Consider the following 20720-nt stretch of genomic DNA (forward strand, 5'->3'; position numbering starts at 1 on the left):
AACAGTGCAGTGTTGTTACGCTGTTTCATTTCTCTTTGTAACTGGTTTTCCACAAAGAGGTGATAAGCTGGAATTGGCAGAAGAACCTCTTCATGATGAAGGTGATGTTAAGTTCAAGGATATCATAGTTTCACAATTCACAAGAATTGATCCAGTTTGTTTTATGAGTTTAGATTTCTTGAATTCTTTCTTGAATTTCTTAGAATTTCTTGAATTCTTGAACCAAGGTATATCTGTATTGTTTAATATTTTTTGAAATGATGCCAGTTTGACTATATTAAGGTTTCTTAGCTGGAAGTTAATTAGCTTAAACCCTCATTATATGGTGTGAAATAGTAACAGCAGTGAGTCCTAAAGTTAGGATTAGTTTGAAGCCTTATTCTTGAAAAGATCTTTAATTTGATAGGAAATGAAGTCACAATCATCAACTAATACCTTGTCCCCTAAAATACTTGTGAAAAAGTATGTGGGGCTTCTCCATCTAGAGGACGGATTTAGAAGATGCGGGCCAGGGTCCAGTCACCTAAATAAAAATCCTTGGTAGTTTGAATACACTGTTCAGAGAATGGCCTAGTTTTAATTTCTGTTCCATCCTCCACATACACTACTAGCAAAGTTAAGCTTACTGAGTTGTACATCTGATTATCTAAGACCAGGCTAAAATAATTTCAACACAAACTCTTCAGGAGCAAATAATGAATCCAGAAAAAACCATGATTATGACAGTGTTATCCTCTGCATAATGAAGCTTTAATCTCAGCTTCTCTTGAAACTCCAGGAGCACATGTTAACCCCCGCATACCCAATGGCTTAAATAATGTATTTTGCCTGACTGTAGACTTATCCTCTTACAGGCTGACAGAACACGTAGATGAAAACAATTTATCTTAGTCAAAATGCTTTAAGGCAGAAAAGTATATACCATTTTTGTTAAATTTGAATACAAAATGGCTCAAGCTTTGAGACACCTTAAAAGTTATATCCATAAAATTCCGTGCTTACATTCCAAGATCTAAAGTAGCAGATAGGATTTGCATAGAGAATAGGTCTCTATACACTGCATAGTTGGGATTTCTTTTGTGAGACCACCTATCACCCCCATCTGTTCTTGAAAGGTCTTTATTAGATGTAGCAAACTTTCCATGACTGTTGAGAGGAACCAACAAAAGTGTAAAGTATTTAGACCTTTGTGATCTGCTTATAGGAATTAAGAAAAAAATCCACATTTGGTTATTTGATGATATATTTTCAAATTCATCTACTCACCAGAAGTTAACTTATAGCTCAAAAGTCTATTTAACTTGCCTTTACAGTCATTTCCCAACATGGCACGGAAAATCTGAGTTGAAACACGTTCCCAACTGAAGTTGAATAAGTATCTTTTGTGAGGTTTGTCAAGCTAGGGCCATATTCTTGACATTTCTGTGCTTGTTGGTGATTGTGCTGTTTAAATCATTCCTAAGCATAATGCTTAGGTGCTGTCCGGTGTCCCTAGGTTCGGGAAGATAGATGAGCTTTGTTCAGGCATAAGTTATAGAGCTGTTGGCTGAGTTCAAGGTTAACTATATATTAAGTAAGGTGTCTCTAAACAGGAACACATAAAGCAAGGATATATTGATGGAAATGGGGCTGGTTTACAGGTACCTGTTTCCCCTAGGAGCAATGTTTCAATATTTGCCAATACTTTGTTAGTAAGACTTCATAGACCATAATAACAGCCACAATTAATGAAGGCTGGTTGTAGCTCCTAGAAAGAGCTTGTAATCTACAGTTGTTTATTTTGAAGCGCCTAATTTCATGTGTGATTTGAAGTGAAGCAGAATAAGATGACTAGCGTGCTCCTGCACATCTTTCTAAAGCCTGTTGTGGGGGCTTTGGAAGTTTTCAGAAAAATTGATAGGTGGCATTTTTCTCTGGATACTGGATGTATAATCTAGGCTAACTGGAAACTTTTTAGCCTAGAATCTTCATTTTCTTTAGCATGTACCTGAAGACTTACATGGGTAAAATAAGCAAAGGTAATGTATCTTGTTTTAATGCATGCCATCTTTGAGTCTATTTCTTACCCTCCCATCAAAGTAATGGATCCCAAGTGGTTGACACTGTAGAGAGTACTTAGAAATTTTCTTAATCTTTTGATGTAAAACCAGGGTCCCAGATTATTTGCAGTGAGTAAATGACTTTGAAGAAGACTGGATACTTGGGTTTAATGAGTGCATTCTCCCTATAAAATAGTTCTCATGGCAAGGAGGTGAATCAGAGGTTTGGTTGAAGTTGGAACAAGCAAAACGGGTGGTTAGATCAGTGCACTGGCCAATATCATCAGTGCACACCACTTTGCTAGGAGACCAGATGGTCATGAGGACATCTGGGTCTGCTGGACAGGATAGCCACCCCTTTGGACAATGCCAAGGCTACACTGGATTTCTGTTGCCCTTTTTCTGGGCTTCATACGGACTCTTGTGTAAATCTAACCTCTTGAGGTAGATAATATGATTGGTTAGATTTAAGGGTTCTTCCTTACCACTTTGATAGCTTTTAGATGTTGCTGAGTCTTTTTTTTTTAAACCATCGAGTTAGGAGTATTAAGCATTTACATGGCAGGATTTGAGGGTAACCCCATATCAAATTTTAGGTGTTAATCCTAGCTTTTTATCAAAACCAATCATAATCATGGCAAATTTAGGGGGGAAGAAAAGATGGTCTTCCCCACAAAGGCAGAAAAACATGCAATTTACTTACTTTGTTATTGACATTATCCCCAGAAAACGAAAAAACATGGGATACTAGTCTAAATATTCTTTCTGTAGAGAAAAAGCCCTTCACATTAGATGTCAAGAATATTTGTATTTTTTTGAAATGATCTCAAGTTACATAATAACTGTTGATAAGGTATATATGAGCAGATGGACTTATGGTTGATGATGGGGTTTTTTTCAGTGTAACCCCCCCAAGTAAAAAATAACTATACATTTGTAATATAGAATGAGTTGATGCTAAATTGAATGCCAAAGGCATGTCCTTCCAGTTTTTCAATTCGAGTAGGCTTTATAAGTAACATTAGTGATGTAATTTACAATACCAACTGTGATGCACTGGTAATTAGAAGAGTGAGCCTTCTGGCAGGGTCGTGGAAAGTCATGGAATCTTTTCTCCTAATGAAAGATGTCTGCTTTGGAATCAATAAGGGTAACTGCTAATACTGAACATGTACAGCATGTTTACTTACCAAATGAATTCTTTACATGCACTATTATTGTTAAGACCACTCTGAGATTCAGTAATACATTCCCATCTTCAGGAAACTGAAGCTTTAAGTTTCATGATTTGCCCAAAAGCACATAGTAAGTGATGGTGAAGCTGGTATTTGAATCTAGACCCTTAGGCCTAGAGTTCATGTCAAAACTCTGGGTAAATGGTCTATAAGTTACCCAAAAAAAAAAACTTCCAAAAAAGCAAGTATGTATTTGGGCTTACCTTCAGCCTCAGGGCAGTGGGTGGTGGTGAGAGGCAGCATGACATGACACAGGTCTATCAAAGCACATGGTAAGAAGCAAAAACAAAGATGCTTTTCTCTTGACACAATTTAGGGCAGCCAAAAAAACGAAAGGAGTCATTATTTAGAAGAAAAAGGTCTTTACCAAAGCTGGGCTTAAAATTCTAAATCAGAATATTTTCTTTTCTTCTGAACATCTTGGACTGCCTGGGACTCTCAAACATTTCCTTTAGCAACCCTGTGATGGTTTTTCTGTGCTCGTTCATATTTCCATTCTTCTAGGTTCTCTTGGAATTGGTAAATGGATTTAGTCAAAACTTTTTAATTATGAGTTTTTTTTTAAACCTGTGAAATTACCTTCTGACCCCTGTATTGCATTTCTGTGCCAGTTAGGAAAGTATGAACATTTTCTCAACAGTTTCTAAGAAATGTGTTTGATATGATGTGAAGTGCTGCTGCTAAAGAAGAAATTGCCAACAAATTAGGTATGTTTTAAGTAACACATACTGCTAGTAAGTGGCAAAGCCAAATCCAGAACTCTAAGACTCTGACTTGAGTCTATGCTATTATTAGCTTTTACTTTAATTTAGCTTTTATTTCTCTTGTTAATCCTTTATGCTGAAAAAATTCAACAGGAATTCTGTGTATTTCCTTTATCAATATATGAATAACTAGTAACTTTTTAAAGATAGAATTTTTTTTTCTGTCATTTAAACTTTGTCTCAGAGATCACAGTCTCAAAGTGATGTCAGAATCATGGTAATGTTAAGTCATTTCTCTTTTTTCTCTCCCCTTTTATGACCAGTAGACATCCATAACTGGGCAAAAGTGCCTCTGCTGGTTACCCCAAGGGACACACCAGTCCACCTGTGCCCTCAGAAATAGGTCCTTTCTAGTAAGGGCTACAGATCCAAGAGATTTGGTGAGCCTCCCATCCCCTGTGATGGGAGGTAAAATGAGCTTGGAGAATGCAAAACTGAGCAGATACCAACTGAGATCATGTGGAGTCCAAGCTCTGGAGGGGAAACTTCAGCATGCCAACAGAATGGGGCAGAGATGGGTAGAGACAGGTTTGGATGCAAAGGAGCGGGAGGAACTCAAGCAGGGTGGCCCATCTCTGCAGGTTGATACTGCAAGGGTCTGGGCTTTGAGCCACCTCTATGGCAGAGGAGATGGAAAGTGAAAATCGTGAGTGAATGCCTGGGTACCACAGTTGTGCGAGACAAACCTGTTTCTCTCCCAGCAGCACCCAGATTTCTTAGGAAGAACTATGACTTGTGGACCAGAAGGAGAAAGGGAAGGAGGCAGGTAAGGATATCAAAGGGCATTACATTATCTGGTGTGTTTGTCAGGACTTCAACAGCGAGTCCACCCACAAACCTCTGGGAATATCCCCACTCTGGGGTCCTCCTGCACCAGGCTGTGGGCACCTTCAGTACTTCTAAGTACCAAAGCCATACCTCCCTACCTCTGCTGTCAGCTCCTTGTGTGCACTCCCAAGTACACCCCAAGAGCCAGCTCTCCAGCAGACATAGAAGATGCCCAGATAATAGGCCAAGGTCAGTGCACAAGGGAGAAACCACAAATTGAGCTATAGCACTACAGTCTGGAAGACAAAAGAAAGGTTTCTAATAGCCAGCCTGTTGAAATGTAAGAACCAAAGAGGAGATAATACATAAGTTAAAGCGCTTGCTACTTCAAATGTGAAGGCAGAAACGCATACTATAAACAGCATCAAGGAAATACAGTATCGGGGGCACCTGGGTGGCTCAGTCTGTTAAGCATCTGCTTTCTGCTCAGGTCTTGATCCCAGGGCCCTGGGATGGAGCCCTGTGTCAGGCTCTGCTCAGGGAGGACCCTGCTTCTCCCTCTCCCTCTGCCTACTGCTCCACCTGCTTGTGTGTTCTCTCTCTCTCCCCCTCAAATAAATAGATAAAATCTTTAAAAAAAAATACTATCACAAAAAGAAAATTCTCCACCAGGGAATACAAAGGACCAGAATAGTAAGATCTAACTGATAAAGAATTCACAATATCTTTTATGAGGAAATTCAACAAGCTACAAAAAAACCCAATGAACTCAGGAATAAAACATGAACAGAAAGAGTTTTTTACCAAAGAGATTAAAGTTATTTTTAAAAACTAATAAATTCTGGGCTCAAAAATTTAATGAATGAATGGAAGAATGTACTAGAGCATCAGTAACAGGACAGAGGAGATGGAAGAATAAATGACTTGAAGAGCAGGAGTATAGAAAAAATTCCAGAGGAGAGGGAACTAGGATCTAAAAGGAGTGAAGAAATGCTAAAGGAGTTACTGAATTCCATCAGGAAGGCAAGTAACAGAAAAACTATTGTACCAGAAAGAGAAGAGAGGAAAGAAGGCAGATTATATGAGGAAATAACAGCTGAGAATTTTCCAAACCCAGGAAAGGGCTTGGATATAACACGTCTGCAAAGCTAACAACACCCTATAATTTCGATGCAAAAAGACCTTCCCCAAGACAAATACTACAACTCAAAAATCAATGATAAAGAATCTTAAAGGCAGCCAGGGTGAAAAAAAGTAACCTCCAAAGCAATCATATTAGGCTATCAATAGATTTCTTTGAGAAACTACAAGCCAGGGGAGAGTAGAAGGACATATTCCAAGTGTTAAAAGATTAAAAAAAAAAAAAAAATGCTAGCCAAGAATACTTTTATCAGGCACAATTATTCTTCAGATACAAAGGAGAAATAACTCCCTCACACAAAAGTTGAGGGAGTTCACACCACTAGACCTGCCTTGTAATAAAGGCTAAAAGGAATTCTTTAAGCTGAAAGGAAAATATGCTAATCAGAGACATGAAAACACGAAAGTACACAACATTCTGGTAAAGGTGAAAAATAGGAAGTGTAACTCTATTAGAATGGTGTGCTAACCACTATAGTATAAAAGTTGAAAAAGGTATCAAAAGTATAACTAATATTTGCTTAAAAATATACAGCATAAAAATAAGTAAATTGTGACACCAAAAATATAAAAAGGGAGTAAAAGTGTGGATCCTTTGAGGCAAATAAATGCAAGTTGCTATCAGCATAAAATGAACTATTTTCTCTATGAGATGTTACATGTAAGCCTCATGGTAATCACAAAGTGAAAGTCGAGAGTAGATTTACGGGGGGGGGGGGGGGGGGGGGGGGGGAGGGGGGTGGCAGGGAGAGAACAGAGCATACCACCTTGGAAAACCACCAATTTACAAAGAAACAGATGGAAAAAGAAACAATGGAGATACAGGATAACTAGAAGTGAAGAGGTGGCATTATTAATCTTTACATATCAATAATCACTCTAAATGTGAATAGGTTGGACTCACCACTCAAGAGGCAGATTGGGTGGATAGAATAACAAGCCACAAATATATGCTGCCTAAAGGAGAGTCAACTCAGCCCTAAAGACACACACAGGTTCAAACTGAAGGGACAGAAGAAGATATTCTAGATGAATGGAAACCAAAAGAAAGTAGAGATAGCCATATTTATTTCAAACAACTAGACTTTAACCCAAAAAAGGGTAATGAGACAAAGGTCATTATATAATGATAAAGTTGTCTTTACATCCAGAAGATAAAACAATCATAAGTATATATGCACCCAACATTGGAGCACCTAAATGTATTAAGCAAATAGTAACAGATCTGAAAGGAGAAATAAACAATACCATAATAGTAGGGGGACTTTAATACTAGTTAGGGACTCTCAGCAATTGATTGATCATCCACACAAAAAAATTAACAGGGAAATGTTGGAATTTTTTTTAAAGATTTTATTATTTATTTGACAGAGATCACAGGTAGGCAGAGGCAGGCAGAGAGAGAAGAGGAAGCAGGCTCCCTGCTGAGCAGAGAGCCAGATGCGGGGCTTGATCCCAGGACTCTGGGATCATGACTCTGGGATCTGAGCCAAAGGCAGAGGCTTTAACCCACTGAGCCATCCAGGCACCCCAAAACGTTGGAATTTAACCATACTTTAGACCAGGTTGACTTAACAGACATGTGGAACATTCCATCCAACAGCAGAATACACATGCTTCTGAAGTACACATGGTAACATTCTCTAGGATAGATCATATGATAGGACATTAAACCAGTCTTAGCACATTTAAGAAGATAGAAATCATACCAACTATCTTTTGGGACCACAATAATATGGAACTAGAGATAAACAGGAACAAAGTTGGAAAATCAACAAACATGGAAACTAAACACACTTCTGAACAACAAATGGGTCAAAGATAAAAGAGACATTATTTTAAAACAAACGGAAATGGAAACAAATAGCAAAGTCTATGGAATGGTATTTGGAGAAGTTTAAAGCAATGAATATTTTAAGAAATTAGATCTCTGATAAGCAATCTAACTTCATACCTCGAGGAACTAGAAAAATTAAGCCCAAAGTTAACAGAAGGAAAAGAGTGTGGAAGTTCCACAAAAAATTAAAAATGCAATTACTATATGATCCAGTAATTCCACTCCTGGGTATTTACCCAAGAAAATAAAAACACTAATTTGAGAAGATATGTGCACCCCTGTGTTTATTACAGCATTTTTTACAATAGCCAAAATATGGAAGCAACCAAAGTGTCCACTATAGATCTATAGATGAATGGATAAAAGAATAAAAAAGGTGTGTGTGTGTGTGTGTGTGTGTGTGTGTGTGTGTGTGTGTATTTGTAATGGAATACTAATGAACCATAAAAAAGAATGAAATCTTGTCATTTGCAACAAATGGAAAGACCTAGAGGGTATAATGTTAAGTGAAATAAGTCAGAGAAAAACAAAGACCATATGACTTTACTTATGTGGAATTTAAGAAACAAAACAAATGAAAAAAGCCATACACACAAAGCAAAATAAAACCAAAAAACCCACCCCAGACTCTTAAATATAGAGAACAAACTGGTTGCTACCAGAGGGGAGGTGAGTGGGGGCATGGGTGGAATAGATAAAGGGGAGTAAGAGTACTTATCTTCATGAGCACTCAGAAATGTGTAGAATTGTTAAATCACTATATTGTATACCGAAAAGTAATATAACACTGTACATTAATTATAATTGAATTTAAATAAAAAAACAACCTGAGCAAATGAGATTAATCATGGAGATGAAAAGATGGTTCGACATATGGAAATCAATAAATGCAATGCATTGCATCAATAGAATGAAAGCTAAAAATCACATGGTTATCAAAATGGATGCAGAAAAAAGCACTTAACAAAACACAGTATCACTTTCATGATAAAAACCCTCAACAGATTAAGTATAGGAGGAAGATACCTAACATAATAAAAGCCATAAATGGAAAGCCCATAGCTGATATTATATTCAACAGTGAAAAATTGAGAACTTCCTCTAAGATCAGAAACAAGCTAAATATAACCACTCTCACCACTCTTATTCAATATAATACTGGAAGTCCTAGCTGGAGCAATTAGGCAATACAAACAAATCAAAGGCATCCAAATTGGAAAGGAAGAGGTAAGTGGCACCTGGCTGGCTCATCCAAAGAGCATGCAACTGTTGATCTTGGGGTCATGAGTTTGAACTCCATGTTGGGTGTAGAGATTGCTTAAAATAAATTTTAAAAAAAATTTTAAAAAGGAAAGAAGTAAAATGGTCATTGTATTCAGATGACAAATTTATATAGAGAAAATCCAAAAGACTAACCAAAAAATTGGGAGGAAGTAACCAATGAATTCAGTAAAGTTGCAGATATAAAATTGACCTACAGAAATTGGTTGCATTTCTATATGCTAATAATGAAATATTTGAAAAAGTAATAAAACTGTCCCAATAACAACAGAATCAAAACCAATAAAATACCTAGTAATAAATTTAACCAAGGAAGTGGTAGATGTGGTACAACTACCACAAGACTTTTTAAACAAATGAAAAAGACGCAAATAGACATCCTATACTTATAGATCGAAAGACTTAATATTGTTAAAATGTCCATACTACCCAAAGCCATCTATAGATTCAACTCAATCCCTATCAAAATTTCAATGGCATTTTTCACAGAAATAGAACAAAAAATCCTAAAATTTGTATGGAACCACAAAAAACCCTAAGTAGCCAAAGCAATCTTGAGAAAGAAGAACAACGCTGGAGTCAATACTTACTGATTTCAAACTATACTGCAAACCTATAATAATTAAATGGTATAAAACTAGACATAGACCAGTGGAACAAAATAGCCTAAAATTAACCCCTGCATCTACAGTCAAATAATATTTGATAAGGGAGCCGAGAACACCCAATGGTAAAGGATGGTCTCTTCAACAAATGGTGCTGGGAAGACTGAATAATACATGCAGAAAAATGAAACTGGACCCATCTTACACCACTCACATAAATTAACTTGAAATGGATCAAATTAAACATAAATCTTGATAACAAACTTCCCAGAAGAAAACATAAGGAAGAACTCTTCAACTTTAGTTTTGGCAATGGTTTTTTGATAGGATGCCAAAAGCAAAAATCAACAAATATGACTACATGAATCTTAAAATCTTCCTCACAACAAAAGATACAATCAACAAAATGAAAAGCTAACCTACAAAATGGGAGAAAATATTTGCAAACCACATATTAGGTAAGGGATTAATACTCAAACTATATAAGGAACTCATAACAACAAAACAAACAATCCAGTTAAAAATGGGCAGATATTTTTTCCAAAGAAGACATCCAGATTGCTAATAGGTCCATGAAAAGATACTCAACATCACTAATTATCAGGGAAATGCAAATACTAACCACAATGAGATTATCACTTCACACTTTATGCTGTTTTCAAGAAGACAAGAGATAATGAATGTTTGTGAGGATGTGAAGAAAAGGGAACTGTTGTACACTGGTGGTGGGAATGAAATTTCTTCAGCCACTATGGAAAACAATATGGAGTTTCCTCAAAAAATTAAAAATAGATCTATCTGGTTCATCAGTTCCACTTCTGGCATACACACAAAGGAAATGAAAATTTGGTATCAAAAAGATATATGCAGTTCCATGTTTATTGCGGTATTAGTCACAGTAGCCAAGATATGGAGACAACCTAAATACCCATCAACAGGTGAATGGATAAAGAAAAGATGCCCTGTGTGTGTGTGTGTGTGTGTGTGTATAATGGAATATTATTTAGCCATGAGAAAGAATGACATTTTGCCATGTGTGACAACACATATGGACCTTGAGGACATTACGCTAAGTGAGATAGACAGAAAAACCAAACACTATATGGTATAGCTTATATGTGGAATTTACGAAAGAGAAGCTCATGGGCTTCCAGTTCAAAACAGTGATGGAGAAAGATCCTAAACTCATCTCCTCCCATGACACACCAAATCTACAGTTACATCACTTTCTTCTGGGGAAAAACCACAAACCTACCTGAGTGAGTCCTACACATCAGGCAAATGAAAAAAATAACTTATATCAAAGCAGGAAGGAGAGGTTGAAACAAAATATTACCACAAACCCCACCCCTGCTGCAGAGACCCTGAATCAGGAGTATACTTAATTAAATTCAGAGCTTCTTTGTGAAGAGTTTGAGGCTCACATCTAGCACCCCAACTTTTAAGACCTGCACCTGACAGACGAGCCCCCCATAATATCTAGCTGTGAAAACCAACAGGGCTTGTGTCCACAATACCCCACAGATACAGCAAAGTGAGAAAGGATTCCTATAGGGCTGTCCCAGGGACACAGCAGACTGAGAGGTGCCCAGATTTCCTGCAAATGAAGCTTATTTGCTTATCTTAAAGAATTGGCCTAAGAGGGAGTCATCTAATTTAACACACATCTGGGAGCTTGCTGGGGTACTCTTTAGGGATGGAGGCAGATGGATGCTATCTTTGCACCTTCCTTCTGCCTTGCTCCAGCTTGCTGGTGTTTCCAGAAAAAAGAGTTGGAACTTCTTTCAGTGCTCTGATTTTTGTGGCAGCTATCAGGGGACACCTTTAGAAGTCCTTTAGATGGCCTTGTTGGTTGGTGAGGCTTATATTCCTGGGTTTTATAAGACTGTAAATAATGGGGAAAGTATGCTTAACAGGCTACCACCCTGGGGCCACAACAAAAGGGGCAGACTGAACCCAATCATACTATGGAAAGACCTAAATGAAATAGAAATACATAATATGCCTGATAGAGAATTTAAAGTAATGATCATAAAGATACTCATGGGACTTGAGAAAAGAGTGGAAGACCTCAGTGAGACCCTTAACAAAGAGATAAAAATAACACATCAGAGGAAGAGCTCAATAAATGAAATTAAAAATACAATAGATTAAATAAATAGTGGGCTAAAGAAAGCAGAGGAATTTGTCAGTGACCTGGTTGATAGAGTAATGGAAAGCAATCAAGCTGAGCTGGTGAAAGACAAACATAATGCATAATGAGAATAGAACTTAGAGAACTCAGTTCACCATCAAACATACAACATTTGCATTATAGGGATCCCAGAATGAGAAGAGGGAGAAAGAGGGGCAAAAAATGTATTTGAAGAAATAACAGTTGGAAACTTCCTAAATCTGGGGAGGGAAACAGAGATCCAGATTCAGAAGGCACAGAAATCCCCCAACAGATTCAACCCAAGAAGGTCCACACCAAGACACATAGTAATTAAAATGACAATAAAAATAGTGATAACAGGGGCGCCTGGGTGGCTCAGTGGGTTAAGCCGCTGCCTTCGGCTCAGGTCATGATCTCAGGGTCCTGGGATCGAGTCCCACATCGGGCTCTCTGCTCAGCAAGAAGCCTGCTTCCCTCCCTCTCTCTCTCTGCCTGCCTCTCCGTCTACTTGTGATCTCTCTCTGTCAAATAAAAAAAAAAAAATAGTGATAACAAAATGTTGCAAGAGAAAAGAGAAGTTACATACAAAGGCAACCCTGTAAGTTTATCAGCTGATTTTTCTGCAGGAACCTTGCAGACCAGAAGGAAGTGGCACAATATATTCAAAGCGATGAAAGGGAAAAATTGCAACCAAGACTATTCTATCCAGCAAGGTGATCATTCAGAATAAAAGGACAGGTAAATAGTTTCCCAGAAAAACAAAAGTTAAAAAAATTCCTGACCACTAAGTCAGCCCTATAACAAATGTCAAAGGGAACTCTGTGAGTGGAAAATAAAACCATAAGTAAGAGCAAAAAAAAAAAAAAAAAAATATATATATATATATATATATATATATATATATAAAATACTAAATTTTAATTTTTGTGATATATATATTTTTACATATATAATATATAATATATAATATATATAGATATATATATTTTTACATATATAATATATAATATATATAGATATATATATTTTTATATATATAATATATATAGATATATATATTTTTATATATTAATATATAATATATATACATATATATATTTTTATATATTAATATATAATATATATAAATATATATATTTTTGTGATATATATATAAAAATATATATCACAAAAATAAAAATTTAGTATGTCTGTAAAAATCAGTGAAAAGCACAAAATTAAAGGATGCAAAATATGATACCAAATATCTGAAATATGGAGGGGAAAGGAGTAAAGAATGGGTTCAAGATTAAGTGACCATCGGGGTGCCTGGGTGGCTCAGTGGGATAAAGCCTCTGCTTTTGGCTCAGGTTGTGATCTCAAGGTCCTGGGATCGAGCCCCGCATCAGGCTCTCTGCTCAGCAGGGAGTCTGCTTCCCCTCCCCACCCCCGCCTGCCTCTCTGCCTACTTGTGATCTCTCTCTGTCAAATAAATAAATAAAATCTTAAAAAAATATATTAAGTGACCATCAACTTAATATAAACTGCTATATGCAGAAAGTGTTATGTATAAACCAAATGGTAACCACAAATCAAAAAAACAGTAATAGGCCAAAAAAAAAAAAAAGGAGTAAGGAATCCAAGAGTTTTGCTAAAGGAAACCAACTATGCTGGAGAAATCAGGGCAAGAAAAGAAAGGAATGGAGAGGATCTACAAAAAACGACTATAATACAAGTAACAAAATGGCAATAAGTACACACCTATCAATAATCACTTTGAATGTAAATGGACTAAACACTCAAAAGACATGGGGTGATAGAATGGATAAAAAAACAAGACCTATCTATATGCTGCCTATGAAAGACCAAAAGACACTTGCAGATTGAAAGTGAAGGGATAGAGATACATTCATCAGGCAAATGGAAGTGGAAAGAAAGCTAGAGTAGCAATATTTAATATCGGACAAACTAGACACTATATAAAGAAGATATAACAAATGTAAATATTTATGCACCCAGCATGTTAGTGCCCAAATAAACAAAGCATAACAAACCTAAAGAAATAACCTATAGTAATACAACAATAGTAGAAGACCTTAACATCCTACTTACAACAATGGATAGATCACCAAAACAGAAAATCAACAAGAAAACAGTGGCTTTGAATGACACATCGGACCAGATGGATATACCAGATATATTCAGAACTTTCCATCCTAAAACAGCAGCATACACATTGTTTTCAAGTGCGCATGGAACATTCTCCACAATAGATCATGTAACAGGCCACAAAACAAGTCTCAACAAATTCAAAAAGACTGAAGTCATGCCATGCATCTTTTCTGACCACAATGCTATGAAACTAGAAGTCAACCACAAGAAGAAATCTGAAAAGCACACAAATACATGGAGGTTATAGGACATGCTACTAAACGATGAGTGGGTCAACCAAGAAATCAAAGATGAAATAAAAAAATACATGTAGACAAATGAAAATGAAAACACAACAGTTCAAAAATCTATGGGGTACAGCAAAACAATTCTATGAGGGATATTTATAGCAATATAGGTCTACCTCAAGAAGCAAGAAAAATCTCAAATAAACAACCTAAACTTAAATCCAAAGGAACTAGCCAATAAACAAAAACAAAAAACAAACAAAAAAAAAAAACAAGACCCAAAACCAGTAGAAAGAAGGAAATAATAAAGATCATGGCAGAAATAAACAAAATAGAAACTAAAAACTAAACAAAAGAAAATAATAGAATAGATCAATGAAGGGGCGCCTGGGTGGCTCAGTGGGTTAAGCCGCTGCCTTCGGCTCAGGTCATGATCCCAGGTCCTGGGTTCGAGCCCCACATCGGGCTTTCTGCTCGGCGGGGAGCCTGCTTCCTCCTCTCTCTCTGCCTGCCTCTCTGCTTACTTGTGATTTCTCTCTGTCAAATAAATTAAAAAAAAAAAATCTTTAAAAAAGAATAGATCAATGAAGCCAGGAGTCTTTTCTCTGAAAAGATCAACAAAATTGATACACCTTTAACCAGGCTCATTATATATATAAAAAGAGAGAGGGAGAGAAGGAGGACTCAAAATCAGACATGAAAGGGGAGAAAAAACTGACACCAGAGGTACAAAAGATTATAAGAGAATATTACCAAAAATTATATGCCAACAGATTGGATAACCTAAAAGAAAAAGATAAACTCCTGGAAACATAGAACCTCTCAAAACTGAACTAGGAAAAAATAGAAAATTTGAACAGATTACCAGCAATGAAACTGGCCATAGGGCTTCGCAGGTGAATTTTAGCAAACATCTAAAGGCGAGTTAATACCTATTTTTATTAAACTATCAAAAAAATAGAAGAGGAAGAAAACTTCCTAATTCATTCTAGAAAGCATCACCCTGATGCCAAAACCAGAAAAGTCACTACAAAAAAAGAACTATAGGCTGGTATCTGAGAAAACATAGATGCAAAAATCCTCAAAAAATATTAGCAAACCAAGTCCAACAATACATTAAAAAGATCACTAATCATGATCAAGTGGGATTTATCCCTGGGATGCAAGGATGGTTCAATATTCATAAGTCAATCAATATGATACATCACATCAACAAGAGAAAGGATAAGCACCATATGATCATTTCAATAGATGCAGAAAAAGCATTTGCCAAAGCGTAAGATCCATTCATTATAAAGACCCTCAACAAAGTAGGATTGGAGGGAACATACCTCAATATAATAAGGGCCTTTTATGAAAAGCCCACAGCTAACATATATAACGGTGAAAAACTGAGACCACTTCCTCTAAGGTCAGAAACAAGGCAGGGATGTCCTCTCTCACCACTATTACTTAAAATAGTACTGGAAGTCTTAGCCACAGCGATCAGACAGGAGGAAGGAATAAAGGGTATCCATAATGTGAGGGAGAAGTAAAACTTTCTTTCTTTTTTTAATAAAAGATTTAATTTATTTATTTGACAGACAGATTACAAGTAGGCAGAGACACAGGCAGAGAGAGGGGGAGGCAGGCTCCCTGCTGAGCAGAGAGCCCGATGTGGGGCTCGATCTCAGGACCCTGGGATCATGACCTGAGCCGAAGGCAGAGGCTTTAACCCACTGAGCCACCCAAGTGCCCCAGAAGTAGAACTTTCATTATTTGAATATAACATAATACTACGTATAGCAAATCCTAAAGATTCCACCAAAAAACTACTAGAACTGATAAATGAATTCAATAAGGTTATAGGATACAAAAATCAACATACAGAAATCTGTTGCAGTTTTGTATACTAATAATTAAGAAACAGAAAGAGAAACTAAGAACACAATCCTATTTACAATTGCACCAAAAATAATAAAATACATAGGAATAAACTTAATAAAGGAAGTGAAAGACCTGTACTCTGAAAACTACAAACCGTTGATGAAAGATATTGAAGATCACAAACAAGTGGAAGGATATTCTATGCTTATGGATTGGAAGAACAAGTATTGTTAAAATATCCATACTACCTGAAATAATCTACACATTTAATACAATCCCTATCAAAATATCAATGACATTCCTCACAAAGCGAGAACCAAACAGTCCTAAAATTTGTAGGGAACCTCAGAGGACACTGAGTAGCCAAAGCAACCTTGAAAAAGCAACAAAACAAAACAAAAACAAAAAACCTCAAAGTGTCACAATTCCAGATTTCAAGTTATACTACAAAACTATAGTCATGAAAACAGTATGGTTTTGGCACAAAAATAGGCACTAAATCAATGGAATAGAATAGGAAGCCCAGAAAAAGCCATGTCTATATGGTCAATTAATCCTTGACAAAGGAGGATAGAATATGCAGTGGGAAAAGGATAGCCTTTCCAACAAATAGTGTTGAGAGAACTATATGACTACATGCAAAAGAATGAAACCAGGCCCCTTCCTTACAGCATACACAAAGATAAACTCAAAATGGATTAAAGACCTAAATGTGAGACCTGACACCATAAAAATCCTAGAAGAAAGCACAGTCAGTAATTTGTCTGACGAGCTAGCAACTCTTTTCTAGATATGTTTCCTGAGGCAAGGGTATAATAGCAAAAATAAACCACTGGGACTATATCAAAATAAAAAGCTTTTGCACAGCAAAGAAAAACAATCAACAAAACTAAAAGGCAACCTATTGAATGGGAGACATTTGCAATGACATATATGATAAAGGGTTAGTATCCAAAATATATAAAGAACTGATCTAATTCAATACTTAAAAAACAAATAATCCAATTTAAAAATGGGCAGAAGACAGAAACAGACATTTCTTCAGACACAGCCATATGGTCAACAAACACATGAAAAGATGTTCAACATCACACTGATCATCAGGGAAATGCAAATCGAAACTATAATGGGATATCACCTCACACCTGTCAGAATGGCTAAGATCAATAACACAGGAAACAAGAGATACTGAGAGGATGTGGAGAAAGGGGAACCCTCTTGCACTGTTGGTGGGAGTACAAACTGGAGCAGCCACTCTGGAAAACAGTATGGAAGTTACTCAAAAAGTTAAAATGGAACTACACTACAATCCAGTAATTGCACTATTGGCTTTTTACCCCAAAATACAAAAACACTAATTCAAAGGGATTCATGAACCTGTATGTTCATTACAGCATTATTTACAATAGCTAAACTATGAAAGCAACCCTAGTGTCCAGTGATAAACAAATGGACAAAGAAGATGTGGTCTATATAACACGCAATATTATTTAGCCGTAAGAAAGAATGAAATCCTGACATTTGCAACAACATGTCTGGAGCTAGAGAGTAGTATGCTAAGTAAAATCAGTCATTTAGAGAAAGATAATACCATATGATTTCACTCACATGAGGAACTTAAGAAACAAAGCAAACTAGCAAAGGAAAAAATGAGAGACAAACTCAGAAACAGACTCTTAACTACAGAGAACAAATTGACGGTTATTATAGGGGAGGTGGGTGGGGGGATGGGTGAAACTGGTGATGGGAATTGAAGAGTATACTCATGATAAGCATGGAGTAATGTATAGAATTGTTGAAATACTGTAACATACACCTGAAACCAATATAATACTGTATGTAAGCTATACTGGAATTTAAAAAAAATAATAATAGAGAAAAAAATACCTAGGAGTAAATTTAACCCAGGAGGTGAAAGATCTGAACATTAAGAACCATAGGACATTGATGAAAGAAAGAGGAGACACAAATAAGTGGAGAGATATTCTGTACTCAGATATTGGGAGAATTTAGGTCATTAAAATATTCATACTACCTTGGGGCGCCTGGGTGGCTCAGTTGGTTGAGCAGCTGCCTTCGGCTCAGGTCATGATCCCGGACTTCCAGGATCGAGTCCCGCATCGGGCTCTCAGCTCCTTGGGGAGTCTGCTTCTCCCTCTGACCTTCTCCTCTCTCGTGCTCTCTCTCACTCATTCTCTCTCAAATAAATAAATAAAATCTTTAAAAAAAATATATTCATACTACCCAAAGCCATTTACAAATTTAAAGCATTCCCTATATCACAATTCCAGTGGCATTTTTCACAGCAATAGACCAAACAATCCTAAAATGTGTAAGGAACCACAAATGACCCCAAATTACCAAGGCAATCTTGAGAAAGAAGAACAAAGCCGGTGGCATCACACTGACTTCAAACCACAGGTGACCCTGAACAACACAGAGGTTAGAGACTTTGAGCCACCTATGTAGTAAAAAATCTGCATATACCTGTGACTCCCCCCAAACATAATTACTAATCACCTACTTTCAACTAGAAGTCTTCCCAATTACATAACAGTTGATTAACGCATATTTATATGTTATGTGTAGTACAAGCTGTATCTTTATAATAAACTAAGCCAGAGAAAAGAAAATGTTAAGAAAATCATAAAAAAGGAAATATTTTTTATAAAACTCTTCTGTATTTTTTTAAAAATCCACTTTTAAGTGGACCCATGCAGTTCAATCCTATGTGGTTCCAAAGTCAGCTATTACAAAGCACTATAGTAAAAATAGTATGGTTTTGGCATAAAAATGACTCAGAAAAATTAAACAGAACAGAAATAAACCCAGGCATATATGGTCAATTAATTTGTGATAAAGGAATTAGGAATATATAATAGAGAACTCTTAGAAGAAAACATAGGCAATAAACTCCTTTGACATCGGTCTTAATTATTTTTTTGAATTGACACCAACAGCAAAGGCAACAAAAGCAAAAACCAACAACTGGGACTACATCAAATTAAAAAGCTTTCAGTAGAGGAAAGCATCAATGAAATGAAAAGGCAACCTACAAAATGGGAGAAGATATTTATAAATCATGTATCTGATAAGAGGTTAATATCCAAAATATATAAAGATCTCAATGGCAAAAACAAAAAACAAATGCTTCCCCCTGCTCAGAACCAGTAAGATTTCACCCAAGACGTGTTAGAATGGCTATTATCAAAAAGACAAGAAATGACAAGCAAATGTTGGTGAGCATATAGAGAAAATTGAACCCTTATACATTGTTGGTGGGAGTATAAATTGGTACAGCCACTATGGAAAACAGCATGGAGTTTCCTCAAAAAACTAGGAATAGACCTACCATATAATCCAGCACAACTACTTCTGGGTAGAAGGTAATGAAATACATCAAAGAGATACTTGCATCTCAATGTTCTTTGCAGGATTATTTATAATAGTCAAGATATGGGAACAACCTAAGTGCCCATCAGTGGATGAATGGATAAAGGAATGTGATAAAGCACACACACATACACACACACATGCACACAAAGGAATATTACTCAGCCATAAAAAAAGAAGGAAATCTTGCCATTTGTGACATGGATGGACCTTGAGGGCATTATGCCAAATGAAATTAGTTTAACCCTAATCCAAGCAAGGCCCTAACTCTCTTCAATTCTATGGAAGCTGAGAGAAGTGAAGAAGCTAAAGAAAAGTTTGAACGTAGCAGAGGCTGGTTCATGAGGTTGAAGGAAAGAAGCCGTCTCCACAGAATGAAAGTGCAAGGTGAGGCAGCACGTGCTGATGTAGAAGCTACAGAAAGTTCTCAGATCTTCCAGTTGGGCCCATGGCCACTTGGAATCAAACAGGAGCCCTGTTTCTAACGATCGAAGGGCATGATGGATATTGGGTAGGTTACAGGATCTCTGCCCCGCAGGCCTTGTTTGGTAATCCTTCTCTGTCCTCTTAGCATGCTGGAAAGTTGTGGGCAGAAGCAGCCACACTGGGCACAGCTACCAATCACCCAGACGTAGGCAGCAGGGAGTCCCCATGGTCAACCCGGTACTGAAGCACAGAGGCAAAATCCACCTTTCATGGAGACTCTGTTACCGTCATGCCCACCCACCCCACTTTCGGCCTGGCCCTGGACTGGAGGGAGGGCCAGAATTCAAGGAGAAACAAGGTAGGGCAGAAACTATGGAAGGCACAGTTCAGCACAGTGGCTCAGCTGGCCAGGTCTAGAAACAGACCCCCAGGACTGTCACTTACCAGCGATAGGGCTCCAGTAAGTTACAGCTCCTGCCAGGCCTCCACATCATCCTGTTAAAATCAGGATGAGAGGGGCGCCTGGGTGGCTCAGTGGGTTAAAGCCTCTGCCTTCAGCTCAGGTCATGATCTCGGAGTCCTGGCATCGAGCCCCACATCGGGCTCTCTGCTCAGCTGGGAGCCTGCTTCCTCCTCTCTCTCTGCCTGCCTCTCTGCCTACTTGTAATCTCTGTCTGTCAAATAAATAAATAAAATCTTAAAAAAAAAATCGGGATGAGAACAGGGCTACCTCGCAGGTTGTTGTGAAGGAAATACCCCATGCAAAGCCCTTGGAGACCTGGCCCGTGGTGAGCTTCCGCAGACAGTAGTCATTATTCCTGAGCAGAATCAGC

Source organism: Lutra lutra, chromosome 4, assembly GCF_902655055.1.
Source record: "Lutra lutra chromosome 4, mLutLut1.2, whole genome shotgun sequence".
Classification (NCBI taxonomy): Eukaryota; Metazoa; Chordata; class Mammalia; order Carnivora; family Mustelidae; genus Lutra; species Lutra lutra.